The sequence below is a fragment of the Oncorhynchus kisutch genome, unplaced genomic scaffold (genome assembly GCF_002021735.2).
Source record: "Oncorhynchus kisutch isolate 150728-3 unplaced genomic scaffold, Okis_V2 scaffold861, whole genome shotgun sequence".
NCBI lineage: Eukaryota > Metazoa > Chordata > Actinopteri > Salmoniformes > Salmonidae > Oncorhynchus > Oncorhynchus kisutch.
In genome coordinates this window covers 91,370-104,933 of record NW_022262806.1, presented here as the reverse complement: position 1 = coordinate 104,933, position 13,564 = coordinate 91,370, and the positions used below count along the sequence as shown (strand labels likewise).

Genomic DNA, 13,564 nt, shown 5'->3' with positions numbered 1-13,564 from the left:
TGAATTAAAATGAAAATTGTGAGATATAGAGGGAGGAAAAGAGATCAACAGAGAGAAACAATGAGAAACAGACCAATAGAGACAAACAGAGATCAACAGAGAGAGACAGAGATCAACAGAGATCAACAGAGACCAATGGACCAACAGAGATCAGCAGAGATCAACAGAGACCAACATAGATCAACATAGATCAACAAAGATCAACAGAGATCAACAGAGACCAACAGAGACAAACAGAGACCAACAGAGATCAACAGAGACCAAAAGAGATCAACAGAGACAACAGAGACAAACAGAGACAAACAGAGATTAACAGAGACCAACATAGATCAACATAGATCAACAAAGACCAACAGAGACCGACAGAGATCGACAGAGACCGGCAGAGACAGACAGAGACCGACAGAGACCGACAGAGACCGACAGAGACCAAGAGAGACCAACAGAGATAAACAGAGATCCACAGAGATCAACAGAAACCAACAGAGACCAACAGAGACCAACATAGACCAACAGAGACCAACGGAGACCAACAGAGATCAACAAAGTCCAACAGAGATCCACAAAGACAAACAGAGATCAACAGAGACCAACATAGATCAACAGAGACCAACAGAGACCAACAGAGATCAACATAGATCAACAGAGACCAACAGAGTCCAACTGAGATCAACAGAGATCAACAGAGATCAACAGAGACCAACAGACACCAACAGAGATGAACAGAGACCAACAGAGACCAACATAGACCAACTGAGACCAACAGAGACCAACAGAGACCAACAGAGATCAACAGAGACCAACTGAGATCAACAGAGACCAACAGAGACCAACAGAGTCCAACAGAGATCCACAAAGACAAACAGAGATCAACAGAGATCAACAGAGACCAACATAGATCAACAGAGACAACAGAGAACAACAGAGACCAACATAGATCAACAGAGACCAACAGAGACCAACTGAGATCAACAGAGACTAACAGAGACCAACAGAGACCAACAGAGATCAACAGAGACCAACATAATCAACAGAGACCAACAGAGATCAACAGAGACCAACAGAGATCAACAGAGACTAACAGAGATGAACAGAGATCCACAAAGACAAACAGAGATCAACAGAGACCAACAGAGACCAACAGAGACCAACAGACACCAACAGAGGTCAACAGAGACCAACATAGACCAACAGACACCAACAGAGATCAACAGAGATCAACAGAGACCAACAGAGACCAACAGAGATCAACAGACACCAACAGAGATCAACAGAGACCAACATAGACCAACAGAGACCAACAGAGACCAACAGAGATCAACAGAGACCAACAGAGATCAACAGAGACCAACAGAGATCAACAGAGACCAACAGAGATCAACAGAGACCAACAGAGATCAACAGAGATCAACATAATCAACAGAGACCAACAGAGATCAACAGAGACCAACAGAGATCAACAGAGACTAACAGAGACGAACAGAGATCCACAAAGACAAACAGAGATCAACAGAGATCAACAGATACCAACAGAGACCAACAGACACCAACAGAGATCAACAGAGTCCAACAGAGATCCACAAAGACAAACAGAGATCAACAGAGATCAACAGAGACCAACATAGATCAACAGAGACCAACAGAGAACAACAGAGACCAACATAGATCAACAGAGACCAACAGAGATCCACAAAGACAAACAGAGATCAACAGAGATCAACAGAGACCAACATAGATCAACAGAGACCAACAGAGATCAACAGAGACTAACAGAGACGAACAGAGATCCACAAAGACAAACAGAGATCAACAGAGACCAACAGAGACCAACAAAGACCAACAGACACCAACAGAGACCAACATAGACCAACAGACACCAACAGAGATCAACAGAGACCAACAGAGACCAACAGAGACCAACAGAGACCAACATAGACCAACAGACACCAACAGAGACCAACAGAGATCAACAGAGACCAACAGAGACCAACAGAGATCAACAGACACCAACATAGATCAACAGAGACCAACAGAGAACAACAGAGACCAACATAGATCAACAGAGACCAACAGAGACCAACAGAGACCAACTGAGATCAACAGAGACCAACAGAGACCAACAGAGACAAACAGAGACCAACAGAGATCAACAGAGACTAACAGAGACGAACAGAGATCCACAAAGACAAACAGAGATCAACAGAGACCAACAGAGACCAACAGACACCAACAGAGATCAACAGAGACCAACATAGACCAACAGACACCAACAGAGATCAACAGAGACCAACAGAGACCAACAGAGCCCAACAGAGACCAACAGAGATCAACAGAGACCAACAGAGATCAACAGACACCAACAGAGATCAACAGAGACCAACAGAGATCAACAGAGACCAACAGAGATCCAACAGAGACCAACAGAGATCAACAGAGACCAACAGAGATCAACAGAGACCAACAGAGATCAACAGAGACCAACAGAGATCAACAGACACCAACATAGATCAACAGAGACCAACAGAGAACAACAGAGACCAACATAGATCAACAGAGACCAACAGAGACCAACAGAGACCAACTGAGATCAACAGAGACCAACAGAGACAAACAGAGACCAACAGAGATCAACAGAGACTAACAGAGACGAACAGAGATCCACAAAGACAAACAGAGATCAACAGAGACCAACAGAGACCAACAAAGACCAACAGACACCAACAGAGATCAACATAGACCAACAGACACCAACAGAGATCAACAGAGACCAACAGAGACCAACAGAGACCAACAGAGACCAACAGAGATCAACAGAGACCAACAGAGACCAACAGAGATCAACAGACACCAACATAGATCAACAGAGACCAACAGAGAACAACAGAGACCAACATAGATCAACAGAGACCAACAGAGACCAACAGAGACCAACTGAGATCAACAGAGACCAACAGAGACCAACAGAGACAAACAGAGACCAACAGAGATCAACAGAGACTAACAGAGACGAACAGAGATCCACAAAGACAAACAGAGATCAACAGAGACCAACAGAGACCAACAGACACCAACAGAGATCAACAGAGACCAACATAGACCAACAGACACCAACAGAGATCAACAGAGACCAACAGAGACCAACAGAGACCAACAGAGACCAACAGAGATCAACAGAGACCAACAGAGATCAACAGACACCAACAGAGATCAACAGAGACCAACAGAGATCAACAGAGACCAACAGAGATCAACAGAGACCAACAGAGATCAACAGAGATCAACAGAGACCAACAGAGATCAACAGAGACCAACAGAGATCAACAGAGACCAACAGAGATCAACAGACACCAACATAGATCAACAGAGACCAACAGAGAACAACAGAGACCAACATAGATCAACAGAGACCAACAGAGACCAACAGAGACCAACTGAGATCAACAGAGACCAACAGAGACCAACAGAGACAAACAGAGACCAACAGAGATCAACAGAGACTAACAGAGACGAACAGAGATCCACAAAGACAAACAGAGATCAACAGAGACCAACAGAGACCAACAGAGATCAACAGAGACCAACATAGACCAACAGACACCAACAGAGATCAACAGAGACCAACAGAGACCAACAGAGACCAACAGAGATCAACAGAGACCAACAGAGATCAACAGACACCAACAGAGATCAACAGAGACCAACAGAGATCAACAGAGACCAACAGAGATCAACAGAGACTAACAGAGATCAACAGAGATCAACAGAGACCAACAGAGATCAACAGAGACCAACAGAGATCAACAGAGACCAACAGAGATCAACAGAGACCAACATAGATCAACAGAGACCAACAGAGATCCACAAAGACAAACAGAGATCAACAGAGATCAACAGAGACTAACATAGATCAACAGAGACCAACAGAGATCAACAGAGACTAACAGAGACGAACAGAGATCCACAAAGACAAACAGAGATCAACAGAGACCAACAGAGACCAACAAAGACCAACAGACACCAACAGAGACCAACATAGACCAACAGACACCAACAGAGATCAACAGAGACCAACAGAGACCAACAGAGACCAACAGAGACCAACAGAGATCAACAGAGACCAACAGAGACCAACAGAGATCAACAGACACCAACATAGATCAACAGAGACCAACAGAGAACAACAGAGACCAACATAGATCAACAGAGACCAACAGAGACCAACTGAGATCAACAGAGACCAACAGAGACCAACAGAGACAAACAGAGACCAACAGAGATCAACAGAGACTAACAGAGACTAACAGAGATCCACAAAGACAAACAGAGATCAACAGAGACCAACAGAGACCAACAGACACCAACAGAGATCAACAGAGACCAACATAGACCAACAGACACCAACAGAGATCAACAGAGACCAACAGAGACCAACAGAGACCAACAGAGATCAACAGACACCAACAGAGATCAACAGAGACCAACAGAGATCAACAGAGACCAACAGAGATCAACAGAGACCAACAGAGATCAACAGAGATCAACAGAGACCAACAGAGATCAACAGAGACCAACAGAGATCAACAGAGACCAACAGAGATCAACAGACACCAACATAGATCAACAGAGACCAACAGAGAACAACAGAGACCAACATAGATCAACAGAGACCAACAGAGACCAACAGAGACCAACTGAGATCAACAGAGACCAACAGAGACCAACAGAGACAAACAGAGACCAACAGAGATCAACAGAGACTAACAGAGACGAACAGAGATCCACAAAGACAAACAGAGATCAACAGAGACCAACAGAGACCAACAGACACCAACAGAGATCAACAGAGACCAACATAGACCAACAGACACCAACAGAGATCAACAGAGACCAACAGAGACCAACAGAGACCAACAGAGACCAACAGAGATCAACAGAGACCAACAGAGATCAACAGACACCAACAGAGATCAACAGAGACCAACAGAGATCAACAGAGACCAACAGAGATCAACAGAGACCAACAGAGATCAACAGAGATCAACAGAGACCAACAGAGATCAACAGAGACCAACAGAGATCAACAGAGACCAACAGAGATCAACAGAGACCAACAGAGATCAACAGAGACCAACAGAGATCAACAGAGATCAACAGAGGTCAACAGAGATCAACAGAGATCAACAGAGATCAACAAAGACAAACAGAGAGAGAGGTGTGTTTGAGACAGACCTTGACAGTTCTTCCCGTTAGTAGAGATCTCAAAGCCGGCGTTACAGACACAGTGGAAGCTCCCCTCAGTGTTCACACACCTTCCGTTGTTACAGATACGACCGTTTGCCACACACTCATCCAGGTCTGAAACACACACAGGACATGATATTCTCACCACTCTGTGTTTGTGTATGTGTGTGTGTGTGTACAGTTGTGTGTGTGTTACCTCTGCACTCAGTCCTGGTAGCAGTAGACTGGAAGCCAGCAGGACACTGGCAGAAGTAGGATCCAGCCGTGTTCACACACTCTCCGTTCACACACGGGTTCCCGCGCACACTCATCATCATCTGGAGAGCAAGAACACTCGTAAGAACCAAACTCTGTCCATCTGTCCCTACCACCCTCCCTCCCTCCCTACCACCCTCCCTCCCTCCCCTACCACCCTCCCTACCACCCTCCCTCCCTCCCTCCCTACCACCCTCCCTCCCTCCCTACCACCCTCCCTACCACCCTCCCTCCCCTCCCTCCCTACCACCCTCCCTACCACCCTCCCACCCTCCCACCCTACCACCCCTCCCTCCCTCCCTCCCTCCCTCCCTCTCTCTCTCTCTCTTCCCTCCCTCCTCCATTGCTCCATCCCTCCTCCCCTCACCCTCCTGCCCTCTCCCTCCCTCCTCCATCCCTCTCACCCTACCCCCTCACCCTCCTGCCCTCTCCCTCCCTCTCTCCTCTCTCTTCCATCCCTCTCTCCTTCCTCCCCTCACCTTCCCTCTCTCCTCCCTCTCACCCTCCTCCCCTCCTCCCCTCCCCCTCCTGCCCTCTCCCTCCCTCCTCCATCCTCTCACCCTCCCCCTCCTGCCTTCTCCCTCCCTCATTCCTCCATCCTCCATCCCTCTCTCCCTCCTCCCCTCACCCTCCTGCCCTCTCCCTCCCCATCCCTCACTCCATCCTCCATCCTCTCTCCCTCCTCCCCTCACCCTCCTGCCCTCTCCCTCCCCCATCCCTCCCTCCATCCTCCATCCCTCTCTCCCTCCTCCCCCCCACCCCTCCCTCCATCCTCCATCCCTCTCTCCCCTCCTCCCCTCACCCTCCTGCCCTCCCTCCATCCTCCATCCCTCTCTCCCTCCTCCCCTCACCCTCCTGCCCTCTCCCTCCCCCATCCCTCCCTCCATCCTCCATCCCTCTCTCCCTCCTCCCCTCACCCTCCTGCCCTCTCCCTCCCCATCCCTCCCTCCATCCTCCATCCCTCTCTCCCTCCTCCCCTCACCCCCCATCCCTCCCTCCATCCTCCATCCCTCTCTCCCTCCTCCCCTCACCCTCCTGCCCTCTCCCTCCCCCATCCCTCCCTTCATCCTCCATCCCTCGCTACCTCCTCCCCTCACCCTCCTGCCCTCTCCCTCCCCCATCCCTCCCTCCATCCTCCATCCCTCTCTCCCTCCTCCCCTCACCCTCCTGCCCTCCCTCCATCCTCCATCCCTCGCTACCTCCTCCCCTCACCCTCCTGCCCTCTCCCTCCCCCATCCCTCCCTCCATCCTCCATCCCTCTCTCCCTCCTCCCCTCACCCTCCTGCCCTCCCTCCATCCTCCATCCCTCTCTCCCTCCTCCCCTCACCCTCCTGCCCTTTCCCTCCCCATCCCTCCCTCCATCCTCCATCCCTCTCTCCCCTCCTCCCCTCACCCTCCCTGCCCTCTCCCTCCCTCCCCCATCCCTCCCTCCATCCTCCATCCCTCTCTCCCTCCCTCCTCCCCTCACCCTCCTGCCCTCTCCCTCCCCCATCCCTCTCTCCCTCCTCCCCTCACCCTCCTTCCCTTTCCCTCCCCATCCCTCTCTCCCTCCTCCCCTCACCCTCCTGCCCTTTCCCTCTCCATCTCTCTCTCCCTCCTCCCCTCACCCTCCTGCCCTCTCCATCCTCATCCCTCTCTCCCTCCTCCCCTCCCCCTCCTGCCCTTTCCCTCCCCCATCCCTCTCTCCCTCCTCCCCTCACCCTCCTGCCCTCTCCCTCCCCCATCCCTCCCTCCATCCTCCATCCCTCTCTCCCTCCTCCCCTCACCCTCCTGCCCTTTCCCTCTCCATCCCTCTCTCCCTCCTCCCCTCACCCTCCTGCCCTTTCCCTCCCCATCCTCTCTCCCTCCTCCCCTCCCCCTCCTGCCCTTTCCCTCCCCATCCCTCTCTCCCTCCTCCCCTCCCCCTCCTGCCCTTTCCCTCCCCATCCCTCTCTCCCTCCTCCATCGATCCATCCCTCACCGATACACTCTCCTCGTGAGTCTAGTCTGAAGCCCATGTTACAGTCACAGCGGTAGCTTCCAGGGGAGGGGACACAGCGGCCATTCAGACACAGGTTCCTGTATACCGCACACATGTTAGTAGTGCCGGTACTGATGTTCTGGGTCTGGATGACTGGAGGGGGAGATGTAGTGGAGAGAGGAGGAAAGGAGAGAGAGGGAGAGGATGAGGGAGAGGGATGTAGAGGGGAGAGGGGAAGGAGAGAGAAGGAGAGAGAGGGAGAGGATGAGGAAGAGGGATGTAGAGGGGAGAGGGGAAGGAGAGGGAGGGAGGGAGAGGGGGTGTAGAGGGGAGAGGGGAAAGGAGAGAGGAGAGAGGGGGAGAGGGGGAGATGTAGTGGAGAGAGGAGTAAAGGAGAGAGAGGGAGAGGATGAGGGAGAGGGATGTTGAGGGGAGAGGGGGAAAGGAGAGAGAAGGAGAGAGAGGGAGAGGGATATAGTGGAGAGAGGAGGAAAGGAGAGAGAGGGAGAGGATGAGGGAGAGGGATGTAGAGGGGAGAGGGGAAAGGAGAGAGAAGGAGAGAGAGGGAGAGGGATGTAGAGGGGAGTGGGGAAAGGAGAGAGAAGGAGAGGATGGGGGAGAGGGATGTAGAGGGGAGAGGGGAAGGAGAGGGAGGGAGGGAGAGGGATGTAGAGGGGAGAGGGGAAGGAGAGAGAAGGAGAGAGAGGGATGTAGAGGGGAGAGGGGGGAAAGGAGAGAGAGGGGAGAGGATGAGGGAGAGGGATGTAGAGGGGAGAGGGGAAAGGAGAGAGAAGGAGAGGATGAGGGAGAGGGATGTAGAGGGGAGAGGGGAAAGGAGAGAGAAGGAGAGAGAGGGAGAGGGATATAGTGAGAGGGATATAGTGGGGAGAGGGGGAAAGGAGAGAGAGGGAGAGGATGAGGGACAGGGATGTAGAGGGAGAGGGGGAAAGGAGAGAGAAGGAGAGGATGAGGGAGAGGGATGTATAGGGGAGAGGGGAAAGGAGAGAGAAGGAGAGAGAGGGAGAGGGATGTAGAGGGGAGAGGGGAAAGGAGAGAGAAGGAGAGGATGGGGGAGAGGGATGTAGAGGGGAGAGGGGAAGGAGAGGGAGGGAGGGAGAGGGATGTAGAGGGGAGAGGGGAAAGGAGAGAGAAGGAGAGAGAGGGATGTAGAGGGGAGAGGGGGAAAGGAGAGAGAGGGAGAGGATGAGGGAGAGGGATGTAGAGGGGAGAGGGGAAAGGAGAGAGAAGGAGAGGATGAGGGAGAGGGATGTAGAGGGGAGAGGGGAAAGGAGAGAGAAGGAGAGAGAGGGAGAGGGATATAGTGAGAGGGATATAGTGGGGAGAGGGGGAAAGGAGAGAGAGGGAGAGGATGAGGGACAGGGATGTAGAGGGGAGAGGGGGAAAGGAGAGAGAAGGAGAGGATGAGGGAGAGGGATGTATAGGGGAGAGGGGAAAGGAGAGAGAAGGAGAGAGAGGGAGAGGGATATAGTGGGGAGAGGGGGAAAGGAGAGAGAGGGAGAGGATGAGGGACAGGGATGTAGAGGGGAGAGGGGAGAGGGGAAAGGAGAGAGAAGGAGAGAGAAGGAGAGAGAGGGAGAGGGATATAGTGGGGAGAGAGGGAAAGGAGAGAGAAGGAGAGGATGAGGGAGAGGGATGTAGAGGGGAGAGAGGAAAGGAGAGAGAAGGAGAGAGAGTGAGAGGGATATAGTGGGGAGAGAGGGAAAGGAGAGAGGGAGAGGATGAGGGAGAGGGATGTAGAGGGGAGAGGGGAAAGGAGAGAGAAGGAGAGAGAGGGAGAGGGATATAGTGGGGAGAGGGGGAAAGGAGAGAGAGGGAGAGGATGAGGGAGAGGGATGTAGAGGGAGAGGGGAAAGGAGAGAGAAGGAGAGAGAGGGAGAGGGATATAGTGGGGAGAGGGGGAAAGGAGAGAGAGGGAGAGGATGAGGGAGAGGGATGTAGAGGGGAGAGAGGAAGGAGAGGGAGGGAGAGGGATGTAGAGGGGAGAGGGGGAAGGGAGAGGGAGGGAGATGATGAGGGAGAGGGATATAGTGGGGAGAGGGGGAAAGGAGAGGGAGGGAGATGATGAGGGAGACGGATGTAGTGGGGAGAGGGCGAAAGGAGAGGGAGGGAGAGGATGAGGAGAGGGATGTAGTGGGGAGAGGGGGAAAGGAGAGGGAGGGAGAGGGATGTAGAGGGGAGAGGGATGTAGAGGGGAGAGGGGAGAGGGGAAATGAGAGATAAGGAGAGATAGGGAGAGGGATATAGTGGGGGAGAGGGGGAAAGGAGAGGGAGAGTGAGAGGGATGTAGAGGGGAGAGGGGGAAAGGAGAGAGGGAGAGGATGAGGGAGAGGGATGTAGAGGGAGAGGGGGAAAGGAGAGGGAGGGAGATGATGAGGGAGAGGGATGTAGTGGGGAGAGGGGGAAAGGAGAGGGAGGGAGAGGATGAGGGAGAGGGATGTAGAGGGGAGAGGGGGAAAGGAGAAGGAGGGAGAGGATGAGGGAGAGGGATGTAGAGGGGAGAGGGGGAAGGAGAGGGAGGGAGAGGGAGGGAGAGGGATGTAGAGGGGAGAGGGGGAAAGGAGAGGGAGGGAGAGGATGAGGGAGAAGGGATGTAGTGGGGAGAGGGGGAAAGGAGAGGATGAGGGAGAGGGATGTAGTGGGGAGAGGGGGAAAGGAGATTAGGGCGAGGGAGAGAGAGAAAAGGGGGGTGAGAGACAGAAAGAGGGGTTACCACATTACCACATTCATAGTCATAAGAGACACTTTATTACACATGCACCTCTAGTAATTATGTTGACCCACTACTGAAGGATTTCTTAACCACTAAGGTTTTAATATGACTCTGATTTTAACATGTGAGGAGGCTTCAGGGGTGAGAGGTGAGGGGTAAGAGGTCAGGGTACTACTTACTGGGTCCAGGGTATGGACCTGGTCCAGGCGGAGGCTGGAAAGGGATTGGTGTGGTACCTGGGTTAGGGTGGTCTTGGGTAGATACCTGGGGACCTGGGGAACTCCTGGTCTTCCCCCTCCCCCGCCTGGGAGAGGCCCTCCTCCACCCTGGGAGAGTCCCTCCCCCGCCTGGGAGAGCCCCCCCCCTGGACTGGTCTGCACCTGTGTGCACAGCTTCTGGTACTCATCTAGAGCAGAGAGAGAGAGACACATAGAAATATGACGAAATAGAGAAGAAACATCTACAGCTAAGTGAAAATGATTGCTGATTGGACATGAGTACTGGGTCAGTACCTACCAGTCCCTGTCATGGGGCACAACTCAGGACTGGACCCGTCTGACCAGCAGCCGCCCACTGTCACAGCAGCACTGTATCTTGGTCAGGAGCTGGGGAGTTCTGGTTGGCACAACGCCCGTTCAGCAGGCTGGCATAGCAGTACCCACCCCGGGCATCTGGAGAGAGACAAAACCAGACAACACGTGTTTATACCAAACATATCCTAGAAATACCCACCATGGATATCTAGAGAGAGAACAGGCTATTGGGATTCTGAGTTAAGTGGGGTGAGGGGGAAGGGAGTGAGGAAAGAGGAGGAGGATGGGAGAGAAGGGGGAGAGACAGAGGAAGATGAGGGGAAGGAGGAGAGGGAGGGAGAGAGAGCCGGAGAGAGAGAGGAGGGGATAAAGGAGGGAACAGGACAAACATCTCAACAACAGGGCCAAGAGCTTGTTGATGTTCATATTAATGTATATAGTATTGGTGGGACAACAGATAGATATGTCTGGTCCAGCAGCTCTCTGTGGAGCGGGAAGGCTCATAGCGAACATTCCTTCCTCACAAAACATCCTCTCCTGGGGGACTGTGTGTGTGTGTTGTGTGTGTGTGTGTGTGTGTGTGTGTGTGTGTGTGTGTTGTGTGTGTGTGGTGTGTGTGTGTGTGGTGTGTGTGTGTGTGTTGTGTGTGTGGTGTGTGTGTGTGTGTGTCAATTTGACCACTCTGACCCAAATTCCTGCCGGCATCCTTTTGAGTCGCGACTTGAACCGATCTGGTCCTGATTTACTGCTCTCTCTGGACATATTTGGAGGGGAGTTCCTGGTGTGTGTGTGTGTGTGTGTTGGCGAGGATGTGTGTGCATGTTCCTAACACGCACGGTCATCAACCCCCCTGGCCAGTGGACCATTGCTGTTTCTCATTGGCACACACAAACGCACAAGCATACACACACACACAGACAACACACACGCAAAACTGAATGCTTCCTCCACACTGTTGTGACTACGCAGAGGCACCTGAGACAGAAAGTGTGTGTACAAACCGTCTGACGTGATGTCTCCTTCAGACAAGAGAATATCATATATCCCCTATCCCTGTCTGTCTCTCCATGGTCCTGTCTAGTCAGGATACATCCAGTATATCCCTATTCCTGTCTGTCTCTCCATGATCCTGTCTAGTCAGGATACATCCAGTATATCAGTATCCTGTGTGTCTCTCCGTGGTTCTCTCTAGTCAGGATACATCCAGTATATCAGTATCCCTGTGTGTCTCTCCGTGGTTCTCTCTAGTCAGGATACATCCAGTTATAGTAGTTATCCCTGTGTGGTCTCTCCATGGTCCTGTCTAGTCAGTATACATCCAGTATATCCCTATCCCTGTCTGTCTCTCGTGGTTCTCTCTAGTCAGGATACATCCAGTATATCAGTATCCCTGTCTGTCTCTCCATGGTCCTGTCTAGTCAGTATACATCCAGTATATCCTTATCCCTGACTGTCTCTCCATGGTCTGTCTATTCAAGATACATCCAGTATAGTTAGTATCCCTGTGTTGTCTCTCCATGGTCCTGTTTAGTCAGGATACATCAGTATATCCCTATCCCTGTCTGTCTCTCCGTGGTTCTCTCTAGTCAGGATAATTCAGTATATCAGGATCCCTGTCTGTCTCTCCATGGTCCTGTCTGTCAGGATACATACAGTATATCACTATCCTAGTCTCCCTTGTCTGTCTCCCTGTCTGTCTCCCTGTTTCTCTCTCTCCCAGCCCCCTTGTCTACCCATGCTGGGTTTATTATAGTCAATAGATCAGCTGTGCTGAGAAGCAGAATGATGTGCTAGCAGAGGTAGAAGAAAGCAGAGGTGTGGAAAACAGACAAATGGCAACTGAAGAAGTGTCTGTCTGGTCTCCATACTAACAGACCTGTCTGTCTGCATGGTCTCTCATGGTGTGCAGAGTTGTGTTAAGGCATTAGCCAGAGAGAGAGAGAGAGAGAGAGAGAGAGTGAGAGAGAGGAGAGAGAGAGAGGAGAGAGAGAGAGAGACAGGGGAGGGGAGAGGGAGAGGGTGAGAGAGACTGAAAGAGAGAGAGACAGAGAGAGAAAGCTCTTTCGCAGCTCCTATAATGAAGCAGCAGGAAGAAGGAGGTATGCAGGTATGCACAGTGAGCACAGTGTGACATTACACCCCCATCTCCTCTACTCTGTTCTCCTTCACTCTGCATTCAGAGAAAATAGCTCATTGTAGTGGAATTAGAGTGAAGCGACTACTGACCTAAATACTAACGGCTGGAAGTCTGGACAACGTTCAACTCCCCTCTCTCTACCCTCTGCTCTCTGCCTCAGCCAGTGAGGAAGGACGGGGCAAGAGAGAGGGGGTAGAGAGAAAGATACACAGAGAGGGAGAGAGAGGAGAGCAAGAGAGAGAGAGAGTTGAGCCGTGGCCAGCCTAGCAGACTGTAGTGCTAAAGGCTCCTCATTACCAGACTTATTGACTTACAGACCAGACTCTCTCTCTCTCTCTGTCTCTCCCTCTCTGACGTTCTCTCTCTGGCTGGCTAAAGAACAGCTGGTAGAGTTCCAGGTAGAGTAGAGAGCAGAGTAAACAACAGCTGTAGTAGAGTTCCAGGTAGAGAGCCGAGAGTAAACAACAGCTGGTAGAGTTTCCAGGTAGAGTAGCAGAGCAGAGTAAACAACAGCTGGTAGAGTTCCAGGTAGAGAGCAGAGTAAACAACAGCTGGTAGAGTTCCAGTAGAGTAGAGAAGTAAACAACAGCTGGTAGAGTTCCAGGTAGAGAGCAGAGTAAAACCAGGCTGCTGTGGTACAGTATGGAGGAGGAGGCTTACCTATACACCTGGAGCCATCCACTGGAGTGTAGTAGCCCTGAGAACAC

General features: G+C 51.7%; 1 long non-coding RNA gene and 1 pseudogene across 2 annotated transcripts in view; both read right to left on the bottom strand.

Annotated features, from left to right (window-relative positions):
* The window catches only part of LOC109884995 (fibrillin-1-like), a 68,158-nt pseudogene that overhangs the window by 20,547 nt on the left and 34,047 nt on the right, over window positions 1-13,564 (bottom strand). Inside the window, exons 6-11 of the transcript XR_004207768.1 lie at window positions 10,846-10,858; window positions 10,513-10,593; window positions 10,367-10,423; window positions 7,457-7,609; window positions 5,438-5,558; window positions 5,174-5,355 (exon numbers count right to left, since the gene is read on the bottom strand). The product of XR_004207768.1 is annotated as a fibrillin-1-like (transcript). The remainder of the gene's footprint in view (window positions 1-5,173; window positions 5,356-5,437; window positions 5,559-7,456; window positions 7,610-10,366; window positions 10,424-10,512; window positions 10,594-10,845; window positions 10,859-13,564) is intronic.
* On the bottom strand, window positions 10,473-13,564 carry LOC116362669 (uncharacterized). The gene is made up of 3 exons (XR_004207767.1): window positions 13,518-13,564; window positions 10,704-10,858; window positions 10,473-10,593 (listed from the first exon to the last, which is right to left on the bottom strand). It is a non-coding gene; the product is annotated as an uncharacterized LOC116362669 (long non-coding RNA).